We start from the raw sequence: 17,540 nt of genomic DNA on the forward strand, positions 1-17,540 counted from the left end.
TATTGGACTGACATGAAATCAGATTCCTTTATAAGGACATCATGTCTGGGGTTTTAGGAGTTGTTAGGGTTTTAATATTGCATGAGTTTTTGTATGAGAGATCTTAGGAGAGAAGACCGAGTCTGTATGTTGTAATAGAGTGTGGAGTTTTTGAAGACTGAAGTAATGCTGAAATGCATTAAAAATGAGCTATCAAGGATCTAACCAAGCATATTGTGCTAGTTTTTTAGATCATTCACTTGTTGATTACTCACATGTTTGACAAGTCTGAAACCCTTAACCGGGTAGGCTTAGCAGAGCCTTTGTAAATCCTTTAACAAGGTGGTTCACAACTGTGGATTTGAAATCCTCTCACAAGGTAGTCTTTAATTAGACTTATCTCCTAATAGAGATTGAGATTCCTAACAGGATCTATTATGGTCTGACCTTAACCAGTCTAGTTACTATTCTAGATAGTTACTTGTGAGTTTCATCTCACCGCGGTTTTTCCCATTTGGGTTTCCACATCAAAATCTCTTGTGTTATGGTGATTGTGCTTCTGTGGGTGAATGCCTTATTTTCTATTTGGTTTGCATGTGTGTTAACCGATTTGTTTGTTAAACTATTTTACCGATTTACTGCTAGACTGTTAAAGTGTCTAAGTACTATATTTTTTGGTATACTAATTCACCCCCCCTCTTAGTATTAATCACAATCCCCCCTTTGGCATTGATGGGAAACACTTCAAACTCTGGCTAATTGGATGCACATTTCTTCATGTCTGTAACAGTCTAGTCATTCTTCCCTAAGTGATGAATATCTCCCCCTGTCACTGATATCTGCCAATGGTCAAACACTCTAAACATATCACCCCCTTTGACAACAATGCCAAAGAGTCCATTCTGAACACTTTAAAGACTTATGCCCCTAACCGGAGTAGTCCACACTCATCAATCTAGTTGTTTTTATTTGAAAAAAAAACTTGAAATCGTGCTAGATTGATGTAGAACCCTGTTTGCTTACTTTACTAAATGGAGGGGCATAACCCCCAACTTACCTCTGAGATAGTCAAAGGTGTCCTTCTGTAGTGGCTTGGTGAATATATCAGCCACCTTCTCTTTTTTTGGTATGTACTTCAACATCACTTCCTTTTCTTGAACTTGTTCCCTTAGATAATGATATTTGATGGCTATATGCTTCATTTTGGAGTGCATCACCGGGTTCTTAGATATGTCAATGGCACTGGTGTTGTCACAATGAATGACTACCAGTCCAACCACATTTTCATGAATTCCTTCCAGCAGTTGTTTGATCCAAACTATCTGTGTGCAATTAATTATAGCAGCTACATACTCAGCCTCAGCTGTAGATTGAGATATGCAGTTTTGTTTCTTGCTTGTCCAAGATACAATCCTTTCTCCAAGAAAGAATACTCCTCCACTAGTGCTCTTCTTGTCATTGATGTTTCCAGCCCAATCTAAATCAATGAAGACACTTAAACTAAATTCTCCTTTGTGTGGATACTAGAGACCATACTCATCAGTCCCCTTTAGGTATCTGAATAATTTTTTGACTACCATCATGTGAGTTTCTTTTGGATTTGCAAAAAATATGGCAACCAAGCCAACAACTTGTGCTATGTCTGGTCTTCTATGTACTACATATTGTAATTTATCGATCATGGACCAATAAAGTGTATCATTCACATCTTCAGCCTCATCATGTTTAGATAGCTTGCAACCTGTAACCATTAGAGTTCCAACAGGTTTGCAATCTTCCATTCCAAAAGTCTTAAGAATTTCTCTTATGTACTTAGTCTAATTGATAAAGATGTCATTCTTTAATTGAGAGACTTGTAGGCCAATAAAGAACTTGATCTCACCAATCATGGACATCTCAAATTCTTGCTGCATTTGTCATGCAAATCTTTTTCTCATCTCATCATCTCCCCCAAAGATGATGTCATCTACAAAGATCTCAGCAATTAGGTGTTTTCCTTCAACTCCATTCTTCAGACACAGGTTACTATTATCACTAGTTTTTTTGAACCCAATGCTTAGCAAATACGAGTGTAACCTCTCATACCAAGATCTTGGTGCTTGTTTTAACCCATACAGAGCCTTCTACAACCTGCATACCATATTCTTCCCATCTTCAGATGCAAACCCTTTTGGTTCCTCCATGTATACTTCTTCCTCTAAACCCTATTTAAGAATGTTGATTTGACATCCATTTGGTATACTTTAAACCTTTTATAAAAAGCATAGGCCAACTGAATTTTGATCCCTTCTAGTCTGGCTACCGGTGCAAAGGTTTCTCCATAGTCCAAACCTTCTTCTTGAGCATATTCCTTATAGACCAATCTTTTCTTGTTTCTTATTACCTTATTGGTTTCATCCATCTTATTTCTGAACACCCACTTGGTGCCTATTACATTTTTATTTTCCGTTCTGGGTACTAGGGTACATGTATCATTTTTCTCTATTTTCTCTAGTTCTTATTCCATTACTTTGACCTAGTCATCATCTTTCAGAGCCTCCTTTGTTGTTTTGGGCTCAAAAATGGAGAGCATACACTCATTTTCTCTTGCTCTTCTTCTAGTTAGAACTCTTGCATCCTTGTCACTGATGATATCTCCTGCAAAGTGATTATTTCTTACATATTTAGCCAATACCGGTTCACTCCTTGGATCTTCTTCCACTGATTGTGTAGGTTCTATTTCACATGCTTCTTCACTAGCCACTTCAATAGGATCTTCTTCAGTATCTTCCATTGGTACATTGTCCTTGAATCCTTTGTAGTCCTCCGGTTCACTTTTACTATCCTGTACATTTTTCTCAGAGTACTCATCTACTCTAACATTTGCACTTTCCACAATCTTACCGATCCTTTTGTTTAGACACCGGTATGCCTTTCTCTTTGTTGAGTAACCTAAGAAGGTTCCCTCATCACTCTTGGGATCAAATTTTCCAATGTACTCATCCCTTTTGATATAGTACCTACTTCCAAATACTTTAAAATAACAAACATTAGGTGAGTAACCACTCTACAATTCATAAAGAGTTTTGTTTGTCCCCTTCTTTACCTATATCCGGTTTAGAGTGTATACAATAGTTCTTATTTCTTCTCTCTAGAAGGTATGTGGGATATCCTTCTGTATCATTAGAGTTCTAGCACAATCAATGAGAGTTTTGTTTCTTGTTTCAGCAACTCCATTCTTCTGAGGTGTTTTGGGTGTAGACATTTGTCTCATGATTCCCTGTTCCTCGCAATAGTTGATGAAATCTTGAGAGGTGAACTATCCTCCTCTATCTGATCTTAGGCACTTCATATTCTTACTGGTTCCTCTTTCTACTTGTGCGTTAAACACCTTAAACATATGAAAAGCTTCTGATTTTTCCTTTAAGAATACAACCCACATCATTCTTGAGAAATCATCCACAAATAACATAAAATACTAGTCTCCATAAAAAATCTTGGTTCTCATGGGACCACATAGGTCTGTGTGAACTAAGTCCAACACACTTTCAGATGAGAAAGTTTTACTACCGAAATTGGACTTGGTCAACTTTCCTAGTTGACACTCTGTGCACATAGCATTTTTCAAGTTTTACTATGTCAGACATACCTCTGACAGATTTTTCCTTACTGAATTTAGCTATTCTATCAAAATTAACATGACACAATCTTTTGTGCGACAACCAGTTGTCTTCTACCTTAGCTACTAGACCATTACCTATGGTGGTGTCTAGATGAAACAAATTGCCTCTTTGACTATTTACTAGTGGCAATTAGACTTCCAGATTTGTCATTTATCTACATATCCCTTCATTGAAATCTAACTGGTATCCTTTATTATTAATTTGTGCAACACTTAACAAGCTATACTTTAATCCTTCTACCCAAAAGACATCATCACAATTTATCTTATTATTCAGGGCTATAGACCCCTTACCTCTTATTGCACATGGGGTATCATTTCCGAATGTCATTGTTCCTCCATTGCAATCCTCCATGCTGAGGAATATTCTTGTCTGTTAGGATTCCCAAAGATACTGAGAGGGGGAGTGAATCAGTATCTAACCGGTTAATGAATTTACTTGATTTAAAACATGTTAAGCTTGTCAATACTATATACCGATAAACCAAGAATAATGCAGTAAACAAGAATAACAACAACCACATGAAAAGCACACCATAACACAGTAGTTTAATGAGGAAACCCGGTGTGGGAAAAACCTCAGTGGGATTTGTGACCCACAATATTCGCTTACTGGCCAATAAGTGAATATTACTCTTACAATAGGGGCCTGCACATGCAGGAAGGCCGTGCCTAGAGCTCACTACTCAATTACAAAATAAGAAGTCACACTGACTTACAAAATGGATTATACAAATCCAATATCTTGTACTGCTTCAAATTAGCATCTGCTATGCCAGATCTAGTACCGGTTTTAGCTCTACTTCATACATAAACCCTTAACCTATAATTTGCATATTAGGTCTTCCTTCTTTCGCCTATATTATTATTACAAAATGTTCTACAATGATCTCATACATATATGAGTCATATTACAACTTGCCATGTGGGCTTACAATGATTTTACAATTAATTACAAAATACATCATAAACAAAATTCCTATCGGCCAAGGTGCTGGTATCCTTCCTTTGTCTGTCGATGTTCTGTGTGCCGGTGTAGAGTTTGTCGTTGCCGGTGCGAGTATATTGTCTTGCCGGTATCATATGATTGCAAGGTTGTCATCAATGACAAAACCTTCAATCACCTACAATTTCTCATTGGAGTATGCATTTGCCAACAATCTCCCCCTTTGGCATTGATGGAAACACTCATGAGAAAAATCCAAAAGGTGTCATCCAAAAATGAGTCTACCAGAATTGTCTTACCAAAAAAGTATGAGCTCCCCCCTGAGCTGATGAGCCATTTTCTGATCATTTTTCTCATAGCCTCTACTCCCCCTTTGACATCAATGACAAAGGTTGTCATTCACTGTCAGTGGAGTCTTGCCTTGTTTGTTGTAACTGGTAGGTTACACTCTAAAAAATATCTGTCAGAATTAAATTTATGTCGTTGCTGAATGTTTTACTGTCTTTTATAGCCTCATGGGTTCTCTGCACTATACCGATGAGTATGTGCATTTTCTCTTCTGATGTCTTTAGTTCAGGAACCAAAGCCCCAGATATTTATTTTCTCAAAGAAATTAGATACGCTAGTCTTGGACCAAGTTTTCATTTTAAGTCCTTTTCTTTGTCCTTTATCCTTTGTTTTTCATTTTCTAGTTTCCTGATTTTCTCTTCCTGCTCTACAATTTTCTTCTCTAATTCCAAAAATGAATCTGATGTCCCAATCAGATTGTCAACAATATTGTTAATCTTACCCCGTGTCTTTCTGATTTCATTGTCAAGATCTTCTATTAATACATCCATTTTGCATGCATCCCTGTACAATTTCTTGAAGTCAAAAATGATTTCATTGAGTTCTGGTAAAAGAGTATCCATTTCCTCTTTGTTCTTATTCACAATTTCCATAAAGAATTTCTCTTTTTCTTTAATCATTCTTTCCTTAAAAGTATCCTCATTTATTTGATCAACAGTGATTAAGTTACTAGTGATGAATTTAGACAATGTGTCTAATTGTTCTAAAGAATCTTTATTCTCTATTTTACACTTGGGTGCAATCATCTTCAAAATTGGTATGATGTCATCAATAGCCTTATATGCTAGTGCATTACAATCTGTTATTTTCTTAATTGAATCTAGCAATACCTCTGTCACATTTGTTGGTCTGAATTCAGACATGGAGGTTTTGGATGTCTGTCCAATTGTCTTCACAATTTGTAATCTGTCGGTGGTGATAATAGCATTGCTTTCCTCTTTCACTGGAGGATCAGTTTGTGTCTACATTTCAGATACCAAAGGTTTAGGTCTTTCAGTTGTAGCCGGTGGCACTGTCTTTGAATGTACTTGTGAATGAACTTGTTGTTCTACCTATTTCTTTGTACTCTCTACTGATGGTTTCTTTGATGGTGCCTCTGATGATTTTTCAGTGGTATCCACTGCCGGTTTATCTATTTGTGACTTTGTATTTTTTATCGGTTTTTCTGTGCTTGCTCCTGAAATGTCTACAGTATATATCTCAATAGATTTTTCATTGTTATCAGTTGTCGCTTTCTCAATAGATACATTATGTACACCAGTGCTATCATCTTTTCCTGTATTTGTTGTCTGTTCAGTTTGTTGGTCACTCCCAATTTTAATGTCTCCAACCGTATCTTCAACATTTGTCTCATTTGTTATATCTTCTACAGGTGGCTCAGTTGCCACATCTCTTTTCTCACTTGTTTCCTTATCAACCACAATGTTGACTTCCTGTGTGTCGATATTCATTGTGTACAACACCTCAGAATCAGGATTTGTGTCCTTGTGTGTTGTCTTCATACTCTTTGTTGCCGGTTGATTTTCAGTAGTGTCTACCAGTGGAGTATCTAAAGGTGGTGGGGGTAAGTTGCCTGTTATCTTTATACTGGGAGGTCCACCAACCTTTCCTTTTGCTTTGTCCCTATCCTTTTGATATACCTTAAAGGTTTTAGGTTTTTGATACTCTTCCTATTTCTCCTTTTCTACCAGGAATATATCCCATGCATCTATTGTTTCCTCTGTTATCTGATTCACTCTTCCTGCCATCAGTGCTACATGTCGGTGAGCAGTTGACAATACTGACCAGTTAGCTTCAGAGATTAATTGATCTATCTCATCAGGTGAGTTAACAGGGTGCACTGCAAGTATTTTTTCAAACTTTATTTTCTTGTCTAGCTCAATAATAGCTACTCTTCTAGCTTCTAGTCTGTTATATAGATCTGCCAGTATTTCATCAACAACTTGCATCAAAAATTTCTTGAAAATATCTAAGTGTACTATTACACTATTCTCTACTCTTTCTTTGTCATCAACAGATAGTGTGTTATACAGTTTGCTGATATTCTTCAACTTGCCATCCTCAGTAATTTCATTTAGTAATTTATCAATAGGAGCTATAGATTGTTTTGACTTCTTCTTAGGAGTTAACTTCTTTTTCATTGGAGTTAATTTCTTTGCTGGGGGCCTTATTGCCTGTTGCTTCTATCTTTTTGGTGTAGGAGAAGGTGTTGGTGAAGGTTTTCTTTTCCTCTCAACTCTGTTGAATACTACAAGTATGTCACTTTCTGAAGAAGTTCCAATCGGTGAAAGGTGTGTTTCCAGTTGAAGTGCTTCCAACTCACTTTCAGTTATACTGAGTTGCTTTAGCACATCTTCTTTAATTGCTTTTTCATGCCGGGTTCCTTTTCTAATAGTTGCTTCAACCCTTTTAACTCTTTTCTTTGATTGAATTTGACTTTCTATAGTTTCAACATTACCAAATACTTCTTCTTTAGGTTCCTTAGGAGCTTCTAGGAGGGCTTTTGCATAGGTTTCTATTATGTTTCCATCAGTCTCATACCCCATTTCAGTAACCCAGATGGTTCTAGGAACAACATCCTCCATCCAAATTTCATCTTTCTTTATTACGAAACAAATTTCCTTTTGGTACTTATCCACAATAGCTTGTGATAACCTTACTCTTGTTTTCATTCAAGCTTTTAGTGCTTGAAAGTGCTCATTTATGGTTTTCTCCCTATTCTCTCCCATATTGTTTAGCAATTCTAATAGTTGTTTTCCTACCGGTATATCAAATCCAAAATCTTTGGTGCCAATACCGGGTACTTGTTTGGTTATATATAGCATCAAACAAACAAGTAACTTTCCAAATCTGAATGTTCCTGTTGGGACTCATTAAAATTGAGTCAAGTTTAGAGGCCCAGTTCAAATTTTTGCTTTGTATTTCCAAATGAGTCAGTTTGAATGGCCTATTTAGAGAGAGGGCAAAATGGAGCCAGTTGATTTTCAAGGGGTAAGGCTCAGAATTCATGTCCTACACCTTTCATTTGGCCTATGCAGTGATGTACAACTTTCAAAATTCAATTTGGATAAGTTTATGAGGTACCCATTTAAAGGGGTGAGCTGAAAGTGCATTTTAGGCACAAATGCAGATTTTATTGAGTAGCCTACTTTGAGTGTTTACATCTTTTGCCCTGTTGATCATCATGGAGAATTTATAAATAGATTTAATTGTGTGCATAAATGTGAGCAGCCTGTAAAGTTTCAAGTCTTAATGAATTCATTTTCTCAGTTTTTGAAGATCAATCCATTTGCAGTTTGTGTGGTTTGACAAGTCCCTGTTTCGACAGCTAGTCGGAGCCCTATTTTGCACAAGTGTAAAAGTTGCTTCAGTAAGTGTTATGACATAATTTTTCTTCTGGGTTAATTTTGGTATAAATGACAAGTTATGTTTCAAATTTCAAGCTTCTGGCAATCCATTTGATTAGTTTTCAAAAGGGTTCATTTAGCCATCTGGTTTAGTTATCCGTACTTTTAGTGCTATATCAGTTAAAGTAGCTATTTTTATGAGCGCGCCATTTGCATCCAGTCAGGCTTTTGGTCAAACTGAGAATCCAAAGATTTAGTATGTACTTCAAGGTACTTGTGTTTCAAATTTGAGGGCCTACGGAGGTCATTTGATATTTTTAAGAAAGGCATCATGTGTTGCCAGAACATTGACTTCATCAGGTCCATAGTGTCGACAAAGCTAGTTTGTCATTTTCGCCGATTAATATCTCTTCGCTTGGGACTCATCTTGAGAAACCGTTTGGTAGATTTCATCCTTGTATATCAGAGTACATGCCTATCAGATGGCGAGCTCCAGAAAGGTGTTTTGACTGGCTTGAAAAATACGTCTTCGCGATTAAATGCAAAAATGTGGCGCAAGTGCCTGAAAGTTGTAAAAGGCGGTTTAATGATCCAAAAATGATGTCGATCATTTCCAGAGGTATGTTTGAGTTCCGTGAAGCTTTTCAAAGGTCAGTTGCACGAAAACAAAATTTTGTTTAGTCAAGCCCACTTTGGGTCCCGACCTGGCTCATGCCCGATGGTTTTGAATTCATGGTAATGTGTATCGATGTCAGCTCGACTGCAATTCGCCAATGGGATGGTGAGAGATGATTTTAGTTTTTTTTTTTTTTATGGATTGATGAGTGTGTATCTTGCATTCTGGTTGCAAACCTCAAATATTTCAGAGAGATGTTAAATTTACCAATATATATTATTGATTGTGCATGCACATATGAAAAATGAAGAGGAGGTTAGTCTTGCATTGAAAGAAATGCTTAAAATAAATTTGGTAAAGAAGAGTTTTCATTATTTTGACAAAGGCACACAAAGATAGTCCATCATGACAATTTCTGCTATGAAGCATTGTGCATGATCAAATGATCAAAACAATGAGCAATCAAAATTTTAAGAGTATTCATCAAGAACGCGGGGGTAAAAGCATCAATACTTCTGGTGCAGCATTTAAAAAGACATTGAAACTCTAGGAAAATGAAGATTAGCAGATGTATATGCCAAATCATGCTAGAGTGTAGCATAGAAGTCTGGAGAGTGTGGTTTACAACGTAAAGCAAATGCCATGTAGCAGGGCATTAAAGCTTTTGGAGTGTGGTGTAGGAAGCTTCAGAAAATTTCAAAATAAATGCAGCTCCTTCCTCATGTGCCCCCCCATCTCCCTCCAGGCTCCACATGGTGTTGGAGAAGATTGTAGAGACCTCAGCAATTCTCATGTTTTGCCCAAGTCTTCCCTCTGCGTGGTAAATAGGAACAACAGGCAATGTGACATGAACATAACAACAACATCCTTTTTTCCCTCATGGTGCTGGGTGGGGCATTGAGGTTTATGAAATATGCAAAATCAAATGAGAATGCCAAATCAAAGGCAATGATAGCATCCTCCTTGCATGCAAGCTAGAAGATGGATTATGGTGTGGGAAAAGACAAATGAAATTCCCAAGCAAATGCAATTTAACAGATTTAGAACCTCCTCCTGCTGTGCGTGGCAAGTGAAAATGTTAAGAAAGCTTCTTAGTAAATGTAATTAGAAGTTTTAGAAGTAGCTTCATGCCTTTTGCTAGCAAACAGACTACAACATTTCCAACATACTCCTCTCCCCATGTGGAAATCAATGCATCCCTTACGTGAGATATGGAAGAAAAAGAAAGTTTTAGTTTTTTGAGATGGAAGAAGTTTTCTTAGAAAATGTAATTGGCATTAAAACCAAATCCTCTGCATGGAGTGGCTATTTGGAAGGTTGCAAAGAATTCAAGAAAATCCAACGTGGTTGGTGCAGAAAGAAGTCCCCCCTTTGCCATAGCGTTTTAGAGACCATTCAGAAGCTTAGCAAATAACGTTGGCAAGTGGAGCCTCTGCGTTGAAGCAGAGGCATGCAATCTCGCAAGTGTAATATCATAGATTTCCTTTTGCATGGCATATAAGAAGCCATTAAAACCTTCAGAAAGTGCGTTTCTAAACAAAGGCATTTATCCCACATTGACTGTGAAATGAGCATTTTTAGTATTTAAAACCAAGAACACACACATCTAATATGTCAAAGCCATCAAGGCTTTTGACGAACGGTGCCCGTTGGGCGCCCAAACGGACCCCATGCACATGGGCATGGATCCCAAGGTGATCGAGGTGGCGATTGAGTGGCAACCAGGTGGACCCCACGCAGGCACATATGCCGAGGCAAGCGGGCAAGTTTTGCAGGAAACGAACGACTTAACCAGTGAGCAGGTTCGAGATGATCTGACAATCGGTGTGACTTTGCAGGGTGGATATGCTCACCGGTTAGAGGCTCTGAAATGGAAAAAGGCAAAATGGCGAAAAGCTCAGCGAGTTAAAGACCATGCAAGTTCCAGCCGATCGGACAGTGCACGTAGTTTCATGAAGGCGAGCTGCATGAAGGTTAAAGGCTGTGAAATGGTGAAAAGCCCAGGGTGAAAATGTAGGAGTTAAAGATCGAGCAAGTCCGAGATGATCCGATGGTCCATGTGATTTTGGATCTTGAAGATGCACGAAAATTACTGTCTACGAAATGGCAAAAGCCAGGTGGTGCACAGGTGGCAGATCAGTTGGTCGTCCAGCAGGCGGGCCCCATCCCAGTGGCAGTGATGTGGCACACACATGGCATATAGGTGGATAGACAAGTGGCGGTGATGTAGCAGACACATGGTGGTGATCTGATGGTTAGCGCGACTTCATAGGGTGGAGATGCTCACCAGTTAGAGGTTGCGAAATGGCAAAAAGCTCAGTGAGTTAAAGACCTTGTAGGTTCCAGCTGTTCGGATGGTGCATGTGGTTTCATGAAGGCGAGATGCACGAAGGTTAAAGGTTGTGAAATGGTGAAAATCCCAGGGTGAAAATGTAGGAGTTAAAGATCGAGGAAGTCCAAGATGATCCGATGGTCCGCGCGATTTCGGAGCTTGAAGATGCACAAAAATTTCCGTCTGTGAAATGGCAAAAGCTAGGTGGCGCATAGGTGGCAAATCAGTTGACCGTCCAGCAGGCGGGCCCCATCCCAGTGGCGGTGATGTGGCACACACATGGCATATAGGTGGATAGACAAGTGGCAGTGCTGTAGCAGACACATGGCGGTGATGAGGTGTTAGTTGAGGTGGCGCCTAGTGGACCCTACGAGCCAATCAGAGATCACCACGTGGCAAGGCGTCAGGGCACAATTAGAGCAAAAATCAAAGTTAAATGCAGATTAAATACATAGTTCAGACTATATTAAAAATTCAAAAATTTAAATGATTGTGTACACTTGAAGAATTAATTCGCTTAGGGCTCAATTTTTGGCCAAAATATGAAGTATTATATATTGCCGGAAAGCTCTTGGAGTGAGAAATCCGATCAGGCAGTTAATTTTAACAAATATGGGATGTTTAGAGAGCAGTTTTCGTGGGAAAGAAGAAGGTAAATAATTTCAGTTAGAGAAAATAGACACTTGGCAATTTCAGTTGCAGATCTGATCCTTTCCCTCTCCTTCTTATTCCAATTTTCTTTTGATTTTAAGAGTTCCAGAAATTTGGAGAATGGCTCCATATTTTCATGGCTTCCAATTCTGAGTTCTTTTCAAAATTGTACAGGGCAATGTCCTTTTCCATAGAATAGAGTTTGATTCATGCTATAGGTGTTATTTGTTGCAGGTTCTTGTGTATGTAAGGCATGCACAAATTCGCACAGAATTTGTCTCTAAAGTGTACCTTCATTTTATTCAAATTTGATTCTTAAGGAGGACCAAGTTTGTCATAAACAGTTGTGCCTGTGAGTGTAATGCTTGTTTGTAGGTAATCTTCAAGGAAGATTTTAAACTCTGTGAGCAAACATTAATAAAATAGGGTTCATGCTTCTGGATCTGATATTTTCTATGGATAAGCTTAGTAATGCATTATGTAAGGCATTAATGCAGAAAGATTTCATGGTGAAGATGGATTTGCAATGAGTGATTTCACTTATAGTTTCATGTATGACTCTATTGCCCTTGGATAAGGCACTGATCTTGCAATTAAGGGGGTTCTCAAACCAATTTAAAATCCAATCAGAATATCTTTAGTTTATGTTATGTTTTGAAATGTTTCATCTATCTCATGCTCAAGCATAGTTGAGTTTTATGTGTAGATCTAGCCAATCTACAATAAACTACTTGTTTTAGAGCCCTGGTGAGATCTATCTGTTTATGTTGATGCTGTCATAGGTGTGTAATAGGTTTAATTCTGAGCATCAAAGGTATACCCACCTAGGTTTTGCAGAGCCTGAAGAGTAGAAGGATTCATATCCTTGTCATGTTGTCCAATCCCTAAGGTTCTTCATAGATTGAATTGGCTACTTCATAGATCAATTGCAAGTGTTCTTGCGTTATCACTTTTGGTGAATGACAGTTCCTTTCTTTTCCCTTTTGATCTTTGCTAGATTGTCTATTAGTTCATCTTTAAACCATTCACATATGTCTATCCTTGCATTATCATTTATCATATCATAGGCACTCTTAATAAATAGGCTAGAAACCGAGTTTAACCTATTTGCATGTGTAGTCTTGTAACCTAAGATCATACTGATAAATCTGATATTTGTATCCTTTACATCATTTACCCTTAGTGATCTCTTATCAAATGTTGCACTGGTTAGTTTTGTCACTAAATCATTTGAGACCTTCTTAGTTTTGTCAGGTCTGTTGTCGGTGGAGGGTAACCCTGTCACATCCTTTACTGCTTCTTTTGTTATTTTATGAACTGAGTCCAACCAAAAAAATTCACCATGTACTCTGCTTAATACTATCCTTATGATATCCTTGGGGAAATCCGGGATATTGAGAATTTCAGTGAAACCTAGGGTTTCTATTATCTTATGTTCAGGTTTGACATTTCTCAATTCATCACAAATCACAAAGTCATACATATTCTTAATTTCCTCATCACCTAGTTCATCAATATGATAGTGTATATACATTCCAGGGTCTTCAACATATACTACCCCTTTAGGTATTTGAGAAAATGCACCTAAGCTATCATCTTTCTTTGCAATTTTGGGAACTAGTTGGAATACGGGTCTAGGGCGTTTAATAACTTCAACAACAATAGGGTTTGCAATAAATTCAGGAGTAGATGAAGATGCCATAGCTATAAATACCTTAATCTGCCTTAGGGATGGATGATTTGATAGATTGCTTCGCTTCTTTGCTTGGAATGCCTTTGCTCAGGATTTTCATGCTCTCGAAGATTTGAATGCTCGGTGAAATGAAAATGGAGCCAAAACACTTATTTTATAATGTTATTTTCTTCACCTACCACATTTAATGCTTGCTGGTTAAGTCACAACTTAACTTATCTGTCGGTAAAGAAGTAATCTCAACTTCTCACCATCAACCGAGGGAATAATAGCATTTTTTATTTAGTTGCTAAACCCCCAAAGGAATTTTCTTCAGTTAGATGAAGAGTCTCCTACTGGTGGGGGAGTATTCCCATCAACATTCTATTCTGACTTTCTGATCCATTGTTTTGAGAATTATTGTTTTACCTCTTCAACATTTTCTTTACCTTTCAAACTAGTACCATTATTATTTGTCGTTGGTGCATTACTTCTATAGAATTTTGCAATATGTCCAATCTTGTTACAAGCATAACATGTCACATTATTTTTTTGAATAGCTTTCCCATATCCTATGCCAGTTTGTGTTCTGCATTGATTAGATAAGTGTCCAAAACTCCCACAAACATAACATCTTACATTCATTCTACAATTCTCTGAATTATGACCAACTTTGTTGCATTTAGAACATTGACCGGTGGGTGTATTGGTATTCTGATAATTTCTAGATCTACATTGATTTGCTCTATGACCATAATTGTTACAGTTAAAGCATTTGCCATTAAATTTATAAGCATTTGGTTGTTTTACCAGTTTGCTATGATCATGTGTGTTTGCAATACCGAATCATTCACCAACTTCAAAGCCAAGGCCATTAGTGTCACCATTAGGTTTCTATTTCTTCAACATGTCACCAAGTTCTTCTGAGCTTTTCTTGAATTTTTCCTTGTGCTAATTTGTAGTAGCCAGTTCTCTTTCCAAGATTTCTTTCTATCTCATAAGTTCATTTGAGTCATTTTGTGTATGCATCAGATCTATCTTCAACATATCATTTTCATAACTAAGTCTTGTATTTTCATTTGCAGCATCATTCAGTCTTCTAGTTAGATCTTCTTCATTTTTCTTCCTATCTTCAATTTCTTTGCAAAATCTCATAGTCATATCCTGCATTTCATTCTTTGTAGTATTGCTTTCTTGTCTCAATTTGTTTACCAGATCATTAAGAGTTTCCTTTTCATCATTCTCATTCTACATCTTTTCACAAAGTTCTCTTCTCTTATTTCTTACAATGGTAAGATTTTCTTGAAGTGCTTGAATAATATCCTAAGCAGCTTTTAGATCATCTTCAAGTTTGATGTTTTTCAATTTTTCTGCATCATAGTCTGAAAGAGTTGTTTCCAATTGTTTCTTCAAGTTATCCATCTCTACCGGTTTCAAGATCTTCCTCAAGCTATTAGGCTTCTAAAAATAGAGGACCAGGCTCTGATACCAATTGTTAGGATTCCCAAAGATACTGCGATACTTTACTTTCCTTTTCAGTTTTAGAAACTTGAGAGAACTCACACTAGTGTCTTCTTAAGCAAGAAAGAGAGATTTGGGGGGTAATCACCCACTCTCCATTTTTGGAGACAAAAGAATTTTGCAAAGAAAAAAAATTTGTCGGTTGTGTTTTGCCCAAAAGTTTGGGCATGACATTTTGGTATTAGAGCCCTAGGTTCATACACTAGTGAACATGGGCTGCATTCATAACTTAGTTGAAAACAAACTATGGTTTCAAGTATAACACCTAGGTGGAAAGCTTGAGAAAGTAACAAAGGGAAACATAAGTAAAAATTCTTGTAAATCAATAAATAAACAAATATCAATTCAAGGGGTTCCAAGGGTCACTAAAAGCCCTAAAATTTGAACTTATTAGTCATAAGGTTTATGGCGTAATAAAACCCCAAAGGCTGCGAAATATTCAACTATTTATTCATATGAAGTAATTTCAGTATTATTAACGGAATTTAGTTCTTTAGTACGTATGAGGTTACCATTCAATTTGAACCTAAACGCAATGATTTCCCTAGTCAAATCAATATGAGGAGTTAATTCTTCAGTAAAATACCTCATATGGTAAACTAATAGGATGCCATCAATCGAGATATGTACTTGACATGGCAAGTCAAACAAGATAGTTAGACCTAAGATGAAGGCACCATAAACAAGATAAATAAGAATCGAGACAGTTCAAAATAAAATTTTAAGCTATATGAAATTATGATGGTTAAAAAGATCAAGGCCACCATAGAAGACATAAATGCAGGAGAATTAAAAGGAACTCTTGTGAATCTCAGATAGAAGCATTGACCTATCCTAATGACTAGGTACCTTAAGAATGTGGTCATGTTAGATTTCTTATTAAGAGCATTTGTTAGACAATGTTTGTAGCAATATAGTGGAGCTAGAGTTGGATAACCCTTGATCAGAAAACCCTAGTAATACTATAGGTGAGTTAAATAAGGACAAAGGAGGCATGAACTTCTTGGGTAAAAACACGTATTTACAATAAACCCTAAGTTCATCTGTGTTTATATAATTGGGGAAACAAGCAAGTAAAACCTCAACTAGTTCCTTTATGGGAAGATAATCTTGGAGAAAGTAAATAATGGAAGAGAGAGTAGAGTTGATTTAGTAATCATACAAAAATCCCCATTGAAATGCAAGGAGTGTAAAAGTATTAGGATCCCATAATCTAGAAATGTGTAACTAGTTTTCGTTCAGCAACTAAGAAGAAAAGTGAAACCCAATCATGGTTAGCCACTAGGTACAAGACAATATGTAACACCATTTATCTACTAGGCACTCAAGTGTGAAAGTATGCGAAAACATTAAGTATGGATGAAACAACGTGCAGATGGAAATGGCTTAGGAAAAAAATAGTATAACAGTAATATAATACCAAAGCTTTAATGAGAATTAGTTGGCAGTATAAAATATTTTATGAGAACATAGATAAGGAGCCGAATTATGTGGTTAGCTAGGGGAGAACGTAAAAAAATTATGGGTCTTAAGACATTGGTAATTATTGGACACCCTTAAGTTATACCGTAATTAGGTAACAAAATGATATGACGATAAGGTGTTTATTTTTTTTGTGGATCGAAGGAAATGTAAGTTGTGATATGTCAAAAATGGCTAGTTAGTATATATAAATAAGTAATATGGAACGAGACAACTTCCCTCTTTACTAAATTTTAATTAAAAGGATGGGTGTTGGTCACTTTTTGAGTGCACACCCCCTTGATTTCATAGTTACATAAGTGAAGTAAGAGAGAATAAGTCCACTCTCTGAGTTGTTTGAATTATGTCATGAAATGTGTGGGTAGAAATTGTTGTCAAACATTATCGACCTTACTTGACAATAATTTCACCCCAAATGGCTCTGATACCAAAATGTCATGCCCAAACTTTTGGGCAAAACACAACCGACAAATTTTTTAGAGAGAGTTTTTAATTAAGTAATTTAGTGATTGAAATTATTGAGACAATAACCATTCCAATGGAGAATTGATATTCTGCATTTAATTCAATTTATTTTCTCTTACTTGAGTTAGTAGTTAGTGTGAACCCACATATAGTTAAGACAAAACGGGTTATAGCACCTTATATTTGTCAATTTGATGTTTAAAGTTGTGATTTAAAAAAAAAAATTATTTTGTTCTTGCCCTAAATTCTGGGCATGACAAGGGTGAATCAGTATCTAACCAGTTATTAAATTTACTTGATTTAAAATATGCAAAGCTTATCAATACTATATACCGGTAAACCAAGAATAATGCAGTAAAGAAGAATAACAACCACATGAAAAGAACACCATAACACAGTAGCTTAACGAGGAAACCCGGTGTGGGAAAAACCTCAGTGGGATTTGTGACTCACAATATTCGCTTACTGGCCAATAAGTGAATATTACTCTTACAATAGGGGCCTGCACATGCAGGAAGGC

Source organism: Cryptomeria japonica, chromosome 5 (assembly GCF_030272615.1).
Source record: "Cryptomeria japonica chromosome 5, Sugi_1.0, whole genome shotgun sequence".
NCBI lineage: Eukaryota > Viridiplantae > Streptophyta > Pinopsida > Cupressales > Cupressaceae > Cryptomeria > Cryptomeria japonica.